This window comes from Schistocerca piceifrons, chromosome 3 (assembly GCF_021461385.2).
Source record: "Schistocerca piceifrons isolate TAMUIC-IGC-003096 chromosome 3, iqSchPice1.1, whole genome shotgun sequence".
NCBI classification, from domain to species: domain Eukaryota; kingdom Metazoa; phylum Arthropoda; class Insecta; order Orthoptera; family Acrididae; genus Schistocerca; species Schistocerca piceifrons.
In genome coordinates, this window is record NC_060140.1 from 338,685,720 (window position 1) to 338,700,895 (window position 15,176).

At 44.9% G+C, this 15,176-nt stretch overlaps 1 protein-coding gene and 1 non-coding gene across 3 annotated transcripts in view; both read right to left on the minus strand.

Moving 5' to 3' along the window:
* Positions 1-15,176, minus strand: part of LOC124789121 (slit homolog 2 protein) — a 642,438-nt gene that overhangs the window by 194,397 nt on the left and 432,865 nt on the right. The gene's annotated exons all lie outside the window — the stretch shown is intronic.
* Positions 8,328-8,402, minus strand: Trnap-cgg. Its single transcript has one exon. It is a non-coding gene; the product is annotated as a tRNA-Pro (tRNA).

Genomic DNA, 15,176 nt, shown 5'->3' on the forward strand with positions numbered 1-15,176 from the left:
ATCAATAAATCGCTTACATCTTTCTTAAACTTTTTATGTATGGATGCAAGTTATTGAAAACGTGTATTCCTGAATAATGTAACCCTGTTGAACCAAAACAAATGACTAAATATTTGTGAAGATTATTCTTATTTCTAGTATTGGTTCCATGGTCCGAGCTGGCGGTTTAGAAAAGAAACATCGTATTATTTATAACAAATATGTTAAGGAATAGATGTATTGCGAAGCTGGATCTAGTATCCTCACTTCCTCGAACAGGCCACTACAATAGTTCTTGTTCACGGTATGACCGTGAGTCGTAACCCCTGCAAACTAGACTTCCGTCACAGTACTCAAGCTACACAGGATGGCCGATGCACCAGGCGAAGCAAGTACACCAGGAAATTCTAGTGGCCTATTGCAGAGGTCGCTAGCACGTGGAACAAATAGCGCGGAGTTTAGTATCACTAACCATCAGGATAAAAGCCGCACTCCGCGGCTTAACCAAAGGAGTGTGTTTGGGAGTTCCAGTCGCTGTCGCTGCTATCACTCCAGTTCACCGCGGCTCACCTGTCCTAAGAAGGGCCCGATGTTCTTCGACTAGCTACAACACCGCTGTAGCATTGCGTACGCCGGGTAGAAGGCTGCAATGTGCGTTAATTCGAGTTTTCGCGTCACATTCCAGAAACATTATATAACGATCTCTGGAAGGGGCACCAGATGCCTACAGACAGACTGCGCAATTCCCATAAATTACAGGCGTGAAACAGGTGTGATACATTATGTTCACATCAGGCGAATATGATGACCACGACATCAACATGATTCCGCTATCGTGCTTCTCAAAACCCTCTGGGACGTTTGTGGCCTTGTGGCGCGAACAGTGATCTTGCCGAACTTGCCGGATGACGTCATACCCGTCAGAGACGGCATCAACTACGAAGGGATGCAGATGGTCCGCAATAATGTCCATTTAGCCCACAGCTGTCATAGTGACTTCGATTACTACTACAGGGCCTTTGGAGGCCAAAACCTCTACCGGCCAACGTGTAGCGTGGTGTAGATACCGAGCTGCCGTCCGGCTGGAAAACGGCGGCAAATCTGGACGCAACCATCGACGTGGTGTAACAAGACATCCGATCCAAGGTCCACTCTCAATGAAACGGTGGCAACTGACGATGCCGTTCGGTCAACATGGAAACACCAAAGGATCGTATCATGCATACCGCTATGTTCAACAACGGGCACTGAACAATGTGCTCCGAAACACTTGTGGCTGCTACAGCGCTGTACTCTGTCGTCAGATCTGCCACGGATCGCCGCATATCCTGCGTTATGCAGTAAAGTAGGTAAGCTTCCGAAGTCTACATTCTGTGGCAAGGTGTCGCTACTCAGCGTTTCACCGTCCGTGAGCCGCTTTCCGTAAATGCTTACGACAGCAGCAGGCGCGAAAAGCCGTTTCCGAGATAGTTGTTCCCAGGTGCCGGATCATAGCTATCTGAAATCGGCTTTTGGCAGTGCATTTCCCCATTTGTGGCCTCCATCGCCACCAGAAATACTGCCCATCCGGCTCTGCCCCGTATATATACGAAATGTTTGTTCCGGGAAAAACAGAGCTCTTCAAAAAGGTTTTAAACTTTTGTACTTGTTACTTCGAAACTATTACTTTTGGGAAACTAGATAGCTTTCTAAAATATGAGGTCGTGCTGAAGTAATGCCTCCGATTTTTTTATGTTGAATATGGTTCAAATGGCTCTAAACACTATGGGACTTAACATCTGAGGTCATCAGTCCCCTAGACTTAGTACTACTTAAACCTAACTAACCTAAAGACATCACACAGATCCATGCCCGAAGCAGGATTCGAACCTGTGACCATAGCAGTCGCATGGCTCCAGACTGATGCACTTAGAACCGCTCAGCCAGACCGGCCAGCTTTTTTATGTGAAAATTGTCGGGCTTTTTAAATAAAACAAACATTACAAGCACTCAACATCTTGATTCTTCATGTCTACTACTTCATAGTCACCTATGAGTCGAACACATTCCTCCGAATAAGAGGCCGGTTTGTTGATTCCGTCACTGTACAATGTTTGACTTCGTTGACAGAGCCACAACCTTACCTCTGCTTGCAACGTTTCATCACTATCAAAGTGAAGTCCTCGAAGGTGATCTTTAAGTTTTGGAAACAGATGGAGCCAAGTCGGGACGATGTGGGGGAGTGATCGATGGCAGTGAACCCAAGTCGCGGAATTGTTGCAGATGTCGCAGCACTCGTGTGTGGTCCGGCATTGTCATGCTGAAGGAGAGATTGCTCCATGTGTGACCTCTTCGCATTCGAAACTCGATTACGGCACGCGGTTTCTCACGCACCAACATGGTTACATTACACACCGCCATGTTACTTGTTACAGTTCGCAGCTTTCTAGTGGCAGAAGATGCAAGTATGTATACATGAAGAATGAGGTTGAAGACTGTTAATAACATTTGTTTTACTTAAAACGCCTTAAGATTTTTCACATAATAATTCTTAGGCATTACTTTTCAGCACGCAGCCCTAGAAAGTGCTTGAAACATTTTCAGCGTCAACGGAAAAAATATAAATTATTGCGCAGAAGAAAGTAACAGACTGGCATATGGATGATTTAACATCCATTGTTTCTGTACATACACTCCTGGAAATTGAAATAAGAACACCGTGAATTCATTGTCCCAGGAAGGGGAAACTTTATTGACACATTCCTGGGGTCAGATACATCACATGATCACACTGACAGAACCACAGGCACATAGACACAGGCAACAGAGCATGCACAATGTCGGCACTAGTACAGTGTATATCCACCTTTCGCAGCAATGCAGGCTGCTATTCTCCCATGGAGACGATCGTAGAGATGCTGGATGTAGTCCTGTGGAACGGCTTGCCATGCCATTTCCACCTGGCGCCTCAGTTGGACCAGCGTTCGTGCTGGACGTGCAGACCGCGTGAGACGACGCTTCATCCAGTCCCAAACATGCTCAATGGGGGACAGATCCGGAGATCTTGCTGGCCAGGGTAGTTGACTTACACCTTCTAGAGCACGTTGGGTGGCACGGGATACATGCGGACGTGCATTGTCCTGTTGGAACAGCAAGTTCCCTTGCCGGTCTAGGAATGGTAGAACGATGGGTTCGATGACGGTTTGGATGTACCGTGCACTATTCAGTGTCCCCTCGACGATCACCAGTGGTGTACGGCCAGTGTAGGAGATCGCTCCCCACACCATGATGCCGGGTGTTGGCCCTGTGTGCCTCGGTCGTATGCAGTCCTGATTGTGGAGCTCACCTGCACGGCGCCAAACACGCATACGACCATCATTGGCACCAAGGCAGAAGCGACTCTCATCGCTGAAGACGACACGTCTCCATTCGTCCCTCTATTCACGCCTGTCGCGACACCACTGGAGGCGGGCTGCACGATGTTGGGGCGTGAGCGGAAGACGGCCTAACGGAGTGCGGGACCGTAGCCCAGCTTCATGGAGACGGTTGCGAATGGTCCTCGCCGATACCCGAGGAGCAACAGTGTCCCTAATTTGCTGGGAAGTGGCGGTGCGGTCCCCTACGGCACTGCGTAGGATCCTACGGTCTTGGCGTGCATCCGTGCGTCGCTGCGGTCCGGTCCCAGGTCGACGGGCACGTGCACCTTCCGCCGAAAACTGGCGACAACATCGATGTACTGTGGAGACCTCACGCCCCACGTGTTGAGCAATTCGGCGGTACGTCCACCCGGCCTCCCGCATGCCCACTATACGCCCTCGCTCAAAGTCCGTCAGCTGCACATACGGTTCACGTCCACGCTGACGCGGCATGCTACCAGTGTTAAAGACTGCGATGGAGCTGCGTATGCCACGGCAAACTGGCTGACACTGACGGCGGTGGTGCACAAATGCTGCGCAGCTAGCGCCATTCGACGGCCAACACCGCGGTTCCTGGTGTGTCCGCTGTGCCGTGCGTGTGATCATTGCTTGTACAGCCCTCTCGCAGTGTCCGGAGCAAGTATGGTGGGTCTGACACACCGGTGTCAATGTGTTCTTTTTTCCATTTCCAGGAGTGTAGTTAACACGTGAACGTGATAACAGTGTCTCTTGCAAGGAAGTATTTACTGCGAACATCGAAGCAGGAGCGGTAACGGATTGTGGTTCCCCATTACAGTGCCCATGTTACCACTATAGGAAAGAGAAGATTCGCATTCCATTAGAAGCAAGTCTTAAAAGCTTATTTAGTTTAACTTATAAAAACAATTTAGGAAAGGTGTCATTAAAATACCACAGCCAGATAGCCAACTGTCAGGAACAGAAGTAGATGAAATGGGGGACCAAGTGTAGGTCGCCATGACAGATTAGATGGTTATGCGAGGTAAAGACTATCAAAAGCTACTCGTTTATACAATGTTCAGCACTCAGGTTCGTTGAAAACTCTTCGATGCGGAACGAGACAAACTCAGAAAAATCTTGAGCTTTCAGTTCAGTTGTTCTACACTGCTCCAAGTCTCAACAGTGATTTGTCGGCTGGGACGATTCCGGTAGTGAAGTGAAATGAACCTTACGACGACCTTCACGTTCGCTTCCCCGTTGCTCAGGCTATTTTCCTTCCTCACAGATTGCTGTAATCGTTTGTCAGTCAGGTCTTAGTAGACGATATCTTTGTCTTCGATTACTTCGAAAAGTCACTGCCCTTTGAATAGGACCATTCCTCAACTCTCTTTCCTGGGAGTGGGTTTCTCGCTGGGAGATCGCTGAGATGGAGGGCGTGTCCCGGATCGGAAATCTGTTATTTATAGCCCCATTACGTCGAAGGCGGGGTGCCAAAGTGTTTCCGGACAGCCACTCCTCAATCAGTCGCCGATATGCGCTGGTTTCAGGAGCCGAGTGGAACATGCAGCGCTTCCTTCGACCTGTCGCGTAATTAGTCTGCCGGAGAGTGGTGGAGCTACGGATTAGGGCCTCAGATTAATTCAAGTTAGTGGGGAGCCTGGCGGCAAGCCGTGAGGATTAAGATCTCCTCAGGGACACACACGCCTCCGTCTTCGTATGTCACTCGGCGCGGGCTGCGAGCTAATACCTGGGTCTCTCTTGTTCCGCTGGAGACAGAGTAGCTCGTTGTGAAGCTATAAAAAAGCGTAACAGTAAGGAATGAGGTGTCTGTGACAACGCGTAGTAACGCCAGGACAAACAGGTCGTATTTTAAAATATAAATTAAAGGGCGAGGTAATAAATTATAGTTTTTGCGACACGTTTCGGAGGCATTGCTTTATTATCAGTTGACAATTCCGGTGTTTAGCTCCGATCCCCTGCTCCTGTGAAACAACGTCGAAATATCTCCAGTCCCACGCATCTTAGTTGGCTACTTTCCTCAGGCCGCTGCATTTCATCTTAAAACATTCAGTGTTTACAAACGTTACTATTAAATTTACATACGTGTGGTGTCTTTTTTGGACTAATCCAAAAGAACAGACGTCGTACATGAATATATACGACTTAACGGCCATTAAGGTCATTTCAGTGCGGATATACTCTCTCTCTAGAACTCCTGCGGGAATCCAATGTGATGTGGCGAGTAATGAATATAGTAGACAGGGAGCGGTACGTAAGTAGTGTGCGACAAGTTGGTAATTTGTGTCGGTCGGAAAGGTAGCGGGGACAGCTCGGCACAAATTTTCACCTTTTGCCACTAAATTCATTTCAGCGTGCAACTGCGGCCGATGAGGGAATTTATTTCATTTCATCATTTACTACTACAGTTTGTAAACAATGTATTTTGACGACTGGATGGTTGTCACTCAGTATTATAGGGACGTATGACTACCTATCCACCAAGAATAGCGAGCCGAGTGAATGGGCTTAAAACTAATACATGACCCAGAGTTGTCCCATTCCTTTTACAGTGGCCGATGGAGGAGGGTTTGCAACCTGGAGAATATTTTTGTCTTCGAACATATTGCTCACCAAACCAAGAAGCTTACTGTCGAAAAATTCACAAGAACGCAACACCGAGATCTTGTATGTACTGTAGAAGCAGTTATATTCATTAAACAGTTCTACTTCGAAAAAGCTCGGCAGGAGCATTTTTCTCAGAACTTGGATGAATAAGTCATAAAAAGTCAGGCCTGGTCCTGAAAAGTATGGAAATTTTGTGGCGCTATTAACGATTATCGCTTGTAAACACATCCCAAGAAGATGTAGAACAGTGTACTTACCTGGACTTGAGAAAGACTCAAAGTTCTGCTTAAGAGGAACGAACAGCTCTTCGAGAACGATTCACTCTCACAAGAGACAATACAATCAGGAGAATAACTTATTCAAGTCGTATCAACACACGAACAGAAAAATTTTGCTAATCTCATCAAATTTTTGGACTTTAAACATAATGGTCGATAAGCCTGGAAATTATTGATAAACCTCAACGGTGATCCTGCAGATTTTATACTCAGGAGTGAGAAGGTTCGTCTTTGCCCAAATAGTGTACCAGCTGTTGGTTTACAGTAAAACCATGGAAAGATGAAATGTTAAGAAATTTGAACGATGTGAAGAGGAGAATGATCATGTTAGCACTGCAATCAGAGATGAAGAACTGAATAATGCTGTTCATTAGATGAAAAGTAACAAATCTGCAGGCTTAGATGACATGAGATCGGAGCAAATAAGACCTCTTACCATGAATCCTGAAAATGATGAACACTTATATTGCTAGACTGATAATCACAAAGAACTGGCGCAAGGCAACAGAAAAACTCGTGGCAACGCTTCAGTCAGGCAAATAACCGTAAGAACTTCAGACCTGTATCACTTCTCTGACATTCTTTATAACTCTGGACAGAATGATCTTGAATCAAATTTTTTTGTGTGTGAACAGTCACGTTCCAGATCAGGAAGTCATGTACTAGTTAGACCCTTATTTAACCCAGCACATCGAGGAAGGATATGGAAGATCAGCCTCCCAGGAAATGCAAACATAGATGGTGGAATGCAACTTGTGATCAGGCAGTTGAACGTTGAGTTAAGGCATGGAAGAAGTTTAACAGCAACAGAACAACAGAAACATGGCAGGATTTTCACTTAACGTCCAAAAACATCCTCGAAAGATATTAGAGAAGTTAAAAAGACATACGACAAAAACATACTAAATGGAATCGAGGAACACTTCATATAAAATAATACGAGAAATTTCTGTAGAATATTCAGGGAAAATTTATTAGTTATCAGCCTACAAATATCTACTTCAGAAGAACAAATGGATCTCTAGAAACAAACACTAAAAAAGATTGCAATATTCGTAAAGAATACTTTGATAAACTCCTCAACTGTGAGAAGCCCACAGAAAAATTACACTTCACAAAAATACTACCAAACCCAGACTCGAAGCCGCCTACAATCACAGAGGTAGAGGAGTTATGAAGCAACTAAAGACCAACAGAGCCCCAGAGGAAGACGGCATTATTGCCAAGACCTGGAAACTCACAGACCAAGGTATTAAAAAAAAAGTCATAAAGTTCTCTTGGAAATATGGAGTACAGAGAAAATTACACGGGAATGGAAATGTGCACTGATTCACCCACTCCACAAAAAGGAAGACAGGACAGACCCTAATAATCACAGATGGACCTCATTATTAGCGGTAACTTACAAAATTCTGTCCAAGGTGTTACTGAACAGACTGGAATCACAAGTGGATTCAAAGATAGGTGAATACCAGGCGGGGTTCAGAAAGGTAAGATTCTGTGTTGAACAAATTTGGAACCTGTGAACACTCTTGAAGGTCAGACAGGCGAATAACAGTGTAGATACATTTGAGGACTTCAAGAAGGCCTATGTCTCCACTGACAGGCAGATTCTCTTTGACACACAGAGAGAATATGGAATAGACAGAAGAATTGGGGCACTGATAGAACAGACACTCACATACAGCACAACCAAAATAAAATTTATGGGAGATATCTCAGATCTATTTGATATACATACAGGAGTCAGACAAGGGGATGGTCTCTCACCACTTCTATTCAACATATTCCTGGACAAAATTGTCAAGCAATGGGAAGAAAAAGTTCAAAATGTTCAAATGTGTGTGAATTCTTATGGGACTTAACTTCTAAGGACAGCAGTCCCTAAGCTTACACACTACTTAACCTAAATTATCCTAAGGACAAACACACACACCCATGCCCGAGGGAGGACTCGAACCTCCGCCGGGACCAGCCGCACAGTCCATGACTGCAGCGCCCTAGACCACTCGGCTAGTCTCGCGTGGTGAAGGAAAAGTAAAAGGAATTCAGAGACATCATAAAATGAAACTTCCTGGCAGAATAAAACTGTGTGCCCGACCGAGACTCGAACTCGGGACCTTTGCCTTCCGCGGGCAACTGCTCTACCAACTGAGCTACCGAAGCACGACTCACGCCCGGTACTCACAGCTTTACTTCTGCCAGTACCTCGTCTCCTACCTTCCAAACTTTACAGAAGCTCTCCTGCGAACCTTGCAGAACTAGCACTCCTGAAAGAAAGGATATTGCGGAGACATGGCTTAGCCACAGCCTGGGGGATGTTTCCAGAATGAGATTTTCACTCTGCAGCGGAGTGTGCGCTGATATGAAACTTCCTGGCAGATTAAAACTGTGTGCCCGACCGAGACTCGAACTCGGGACCTCATTCTGGAAACATCATAAAATGCCTAGCATTGGCAAATGACTTGGCAATACTCGGCAACAACAGAGAAGAAGCGCAAGAATCCCTGGAATATTTACATGAAGTCTCTACTAAACCGGGGTTAGAGATATCTTACGAGAAAACACAGTACTCGTATATGGAAACAAAGAACAATACACAAGTCATGCACACAAAATACGGATTTCCCTAACAGAGTGGAAAAATCCAAGTATCTTGGACAATACATACACATAGGAGGATCAAACAAGTCATCCAATACAGAACGAGTAGGAAATCCTCAGAAAGTGTACAAAGTCACATGGGCGCACTACAATAAAAGAAGCATCTGAAGACAGGCGAGACTCAGGCACTGCAATACAGTTTTACTGCTAGAAGGCCTCTATGCAACAGAAACGACCACAATCGGGGCATCAGGCGTCACAGACACCGAAAAGATAGAACTTAAAATCCTTCCTAAAATTTTTGGGGCAGTACAGAGAGATGGTACTCTACTGGCCATTAAAATTGCTACACCAAGAAGAAATGCAGATGATAAACGGGTATTCATTGGACAAATATATTGTACTAGAACTGACATGTGATTACATTTTCACGCAATTTGAGTGCGTAGATCCTGAGAAATCAGTACCCAGAACAACCAACTCTGGCGGTAATAACAGCCTTGATACACCTGGGCATTGAGTCAAACAGAGCTTGGATGTCGTGTACAGGTACAGCTGCCCATGCAGCTTCAACACGATACCACTGTTCATCAAGAGTAGTGACTGGCGTATTGTGACGAGCCAGTTGCTCGGCCACCATTGATCAGATATTTTCAGTTGGTGAGAGATCTGGAGAATGTGCTGGCCAGGGCAGCAGTCGAATATCTTCTGTATCCAGAGAGGCCCGTACAGGCATGCAACATGCGGTCGTGCATTATCCTGCTGAAATGAAGGGTTTCGCAGTGATCGAATGAAGGGTAGAGCCACGGGTCGTAACACATCTGACGTGTAGCGTCTGTAACGTCCACTGTTCAAAGTGCCGTCAATGCGAACAAGAGGTGACCGAGACGTGTAACCAATGGCACCCCATACCATCACGCCGAGTGATACGCCAGTATGGCGATGACGAATACACGCTTCCAATGTGCGTACACCGCGATGTCGCCAAACACGGATGCGACCATCATGATGCTGTAAACAGAACCTGGATTCATCCGAAAAAAATGGCCTTTTGCCGTTCGTGCACCCAGGTTCGTCGTTGAGTACACCATCGCAGGCGCTCCTGTCTGTGATTCAGCGAACATACAGACAGGCTCACAGACATAATCAGAAAACGTCGATTAACATTCTTTGTGCATGTACACAGAATGAACAACACCAGATTCACAAAGAGTATTTTTGATGTAATCAGCAGCTCAGTCAAAACAACCAACTGGTTTCATGAAATAGAAGAAGACTTTAAAAAAAGCAGGAATCAATAAAGTAATGATAGATGAGTGATACAAATTCGGAAATAAAATTATGAACACGAAATTTGAAGTAAAAGAATGGAAGAGACCAGGGAAAATATGGACAGAACAAAGGAAACACGAAGACAGTCAAAGGGTGAAGAGGTTTTGGGAAGAGAAAAAGAAGAAGAAAACATGAAAACAGGGGAAAATTGAATAATCATGTAACACTCAAGTTCAATCACTGTCTTAAGGACAAAATGTGTAATAATAACAAATAAATTATATTCGGCTGTCTGTAGGCTGGAGCTACCGCCCGACAGCGTCCCCGATGTAGTCCGTCTGGTTCAGATCAGACGAATTTGGTGGCCAATATATCAACGTGAGTTCACTAGCATAGTCCTCAAATAACTGTAGCACCGTTATGGGCTTGTGACACCGTTAGTTGTCTTTCTCTAATATTCTATTGCTATCGGGGAAAACATTAAGAATGATGGGGATGCAGGTGGTCTGCAAGGATATTAGGATGTTCACGTAGTCCAGGTCTGTTTATGATGCCTTGTATTACTACAATACGTACGGGAGAGGAGGGAGCGGGGAAGTGTCAAGTGGAAATCACAAGGTGTAATTAAAAATCGAGATTTCGTGCCATTCTTCTGTAAGATTGCGGTACTCTTGCCGATGATGCAAGGAACGACATAAAGGCGGTAGCATGCTACGGATAAGTGAAACGCGGCAACAGTAACACTTGAAAATGGCTTGCACGCTTGCGTCATGTACAAGGAAGAACAACGTTCTATCATGCGTTTTATGAGCAGTTAAGGTACTAGAACTACTGAAATGCATCGGTAACTGAAGGTCTGATATGGTAATGCATATCTATTACTGCAGTAAGTGAGTGAGTGGAGTAGAAAGTTCGGAGATGGCGTGACGTCTGTGACAGATACTCGGTGACCGGGTCAGGCATATCGCTTTATGATACCACAATCTACTGCACTGGCTGAAACCATTATGATGGAAATGGAATAGCCACAAAAAAATGTGTGTGAAATCTTATGGGACTTCACTGCTAAGGTCATCAGTCCCTAAATTTACACACTACTTAACCTAAATTATCCTAAGGACAAACACACACACCCATGCCCGAGGGAGGACTCGAACCTCCGCCGGGACCAGCCGAATGGCCTCAAGTATGAGCATTAACCACGGCTCAGCACATCACATCATTCATAAAGTGCTTAAGTTTCGGAAAGTGTTTGCAGGATGGTTGGATGTCAGCTCACTCCAGAACTGAAAGAGCGACGCTTTGATATCTATGAAGAACTTTTGCGACGCTTTGACGCAGAAGGTGATAGCTTCTTCATGAGAACTGTTATAAGAGACGAAACTGGGTACACTACCATCAGCTCAAAACAAAAAGAACAAACGAGGAATGCCACCATTCCTCATCACCACAAACCCAAGAAATTCCGGACGCAGTGATCTGCAGGGAGGGCTTCGCTGACTGTCGTTTGGGATGAACGAGGAGCTGTCTTGGAACACTACGCGACTGAGGGAAACAGAATCACAAGTGCGCCATATTCAAATACGTTAAAAAAATTGACATCGGCCTCCAGCAAGATCAAAGCAACGTAGACTTCTGAGTATTGGTGTCATTTTACAACATGACAACGCTCGGTCTCAGAGTATTGTGAAACACTTGCAACCATTCCATTTGACTCCGCCTCGTATAATGAATACCCGGGTGGACGTCCCCCACAGCAGTACTGTTCCCATTCACCTGCATGTTTCGAGCAGCCTTTCACATTGGACGACGGCGTATTTGAGTACAAAACGTTCTAGCATCCTATTTCTATAGCTACTGAAGGAGTTAATAGTAACAACAACTGTATTATTTCATTGCTTATATCATGAAATTTCCCATGTGCTGTTCTCTTTTATATTCATTTATTAATTAAGAAAAATATTATTTCTCTATCATAGCTCTAAGTGTCAGGTTTAACTCTATGAAACTAAAATAGTTCCACTAATTTAGCAATTTACGTAAAGTCGCCACCGATTTACGACTGTACAAGCCTCTGGCACTTCCTATAGGTAATGACAATCAAAATCTTATTGTCATGTTACCTAATAGGAATTTTACCATATAGTTCCGCGTTAGTTTAATGTCATAGAGTTCTGACATCTTTGATTGCAATGCATTATTAAGTGGGCTGATGCTTGCTGCCGTCATGGCTGCCGTAGAAAGAGACAAATGATCAGAGGATATACAGGGTGGTCCATTGATCGTGACCGGGCCAAATTTCTCACGAAATGAACGTCAAACGAAATAACTACAAAGAACGAAATTTGTCTAGCTTGAAGGGGGAAACCAGAGGGCGCTACGGTGGGCCCGCTAGATGGCGCTGTCATAGGTCAAACGGATATCAACTGCGGTTTTTTAAATAGGAAGTCCCATTTTTTATTACATGTTCGTGTAGTACGTAAAGAATTATGAATGGTTTAGTTTGACCAATTTTTTCGCTTTGTGATGGATGGCACTGTAATAGCCCCAAAATATGGCTCACAATTTTAGACGAACAGTTGGTAACAGATAGTTTTTTAAAATTAAAATACAGAACGTACGTACGTTTGAACATTTTATTTCGGTTGTTCCAACTGATACATGTACCTTTGTGAATTTATCATTTCTGAGAATGCATGCTGTAACAGCGTGATTACCTGTAAATACCACATTAATGCAATAAATACTCAAAATGATGTCCGTCAACCTCAATGCGTTTGGCAATACGTGTCACGGCATTCCTCTCAATAGTTAGTAGTTCGTCTTCCGTAATGTTCGCACAGGCATTGACAATGCGCTGACGGATGTTGTCAGGCGTTATGCTTCAACTTTCCCCACAGAAAGAAATCCGGGGACGTCACATCCGATGAACGTGCGGGCCATGGTATGGTTCTTCGACGACCAATCCACCTGTCATGAAATATGCTATTCCATACCGCTTCAACCGCACGCGAGCTATGTGCCGGACATCCATCATGTTGGAAGTACACCGCCATTCTGTCATGCAGTGAAACATCTTGTAGTAACATCGGTAGAGCATTACGTAGGATATCAGCATACACTGCACCATTTAGATTGCCATCGATAAAATGGGGGCCAATTATCCTTCCTCCCATAATGCCTTACCATACATTAACCCGCCCAGGTCGGTGATGTTCCAGTTGTCGCAGACATCGTGGATTTTCCGTTGCCCAATAGTGCATATTATGCCGGTTTACGTTACCGATGTTGGTGAATGACGCTTCGTCGCTAAATAGAACGCGTGCAAAAAATCTGTCATCGTCCCGTAATTTCTCTTTTTCCGAATGGCAGAACTGTACACTACGTTCAAAGTCGTCGCCATGCAAATCCTGGTGCATAGAAATATGGTACAAGTGCAGTCGATGTTGATGTGGCATTTTCAACACCGACGTTTTAAAGATTCCCGATTCTCGCGCAGTTTGTCTGCTACTGATGTGCGGATTAGCCGCAACAGCAGCTAAAACACCTACTTGGGCAACATCATTTGTTGCAGGTCTTGGTTGACGTTTCACATGTGGCTGAACACTTTCTGTTTCCTTAAATAACGTAACTATCCAGCGAACGGTCCGGACACTTGGATGATGTCGTGCAGGATACCGAGCAGCATACATAGCACACGCCCGTTGGGCATTTTGATCGCAGTAGCCATACATCAACACGATATCGACCTTTTCCGCAATTGGTAAACGGTCCATTTTAACACGGGTAATGTGTCACGGAGCAAATACCGTCTGCACTAGAGGAATGTTACTTGATACCACGTACTTTTGCGTTTTTGACTATTACAGCGCCATCTATCACAAAACGAAAAAATTGGTCCAACTAAACCATTCATAATTCTTTACGGACTACACGAATATGTAATAGAAATGGGGGTTCTTATTCAAACCAACGCAGTTGATATCGTTTTGACATATGGCAGCGCCATCTAGCGGGCCAATCATAGCATCATCTGGTTTCCCCCTTCAAGCTAGAGGAGTTTCGTTCTTTGTAGTTTTTTCGTTTGATGCTTATTTCGTGAGATATTTGGCCCGGTCACTATCAATGGACCACCCTGTATAATAACGGCTGTACAAAGAAATATGTTGATTTGCTCATAGTCTTTGTCGTTATTACGCCACACAGCACTGTACTGATTCACTGTACTAAATAAATCAATGTTTTTGCTCTTAAGTTACTAATAATTGAAGATTATTTCTTAACATTAAATCTGCTCTTTAAAGCTATGTTCCAGAGATAATGTTTTCTATAGTTATTAAATGTCTTTATAAGGGGACGTACGTGAGATATTTCAATTACTACATGTGAAGAATGAGATTTTCACTCTGCAGCGGAGTGTGCGCTGATATGAAACTTCCTGGCAGATTAAAACTGTGTGCCCGACCGAGACTCGAACTCGGGACCTTTGCCTTTCGCGGGCAAGTGCTCTACCAACTGAGCTACCGAAGCACGGCTCACGCCCGGTACTCACAGCTTTACTTCTGCCAGTACCTCGTCTCCTACCTTCCAAACTTTACAGAAGCTCTCCTGCGAACCTTGCAGAACTAGCACTCCTGAAAGAAAGGATATTGCGGAGACATGGCTTAGCCACAGCCTGGGGGATGTTTCCAGAATGAGATTTTCACTCTGCAGCGGAGTGTGCGCTGATATGAAACTTCCTGGCAGATTAAAACTGTGTGCCCGACCGAGACTCGAACTCGGGACCTTTGCCTTTCGCGGGCAAGTGCTCTCCTTTCTTTCAGGAGTGCTAGTTCTGCAAGGTTCGCAGGAGAGCTTCTGTAAAGTTTGGAAGGTAGGAGACGAGGTACTGGCAGAAGTAAAGCTGTGAGTACCGGGCGTGAGTCGTGCTTCGGTAGCTCAGTTGGTAGAGCACTTGCCCGCGAAAGGCAAAGGTCCCGAGTTCGAGTCTCGGTCGGGCACACAGTTTTAATCTGCCAGGAAGTTTCGTTACTACATGTGAAATTCGCATAATGAATGACAATGC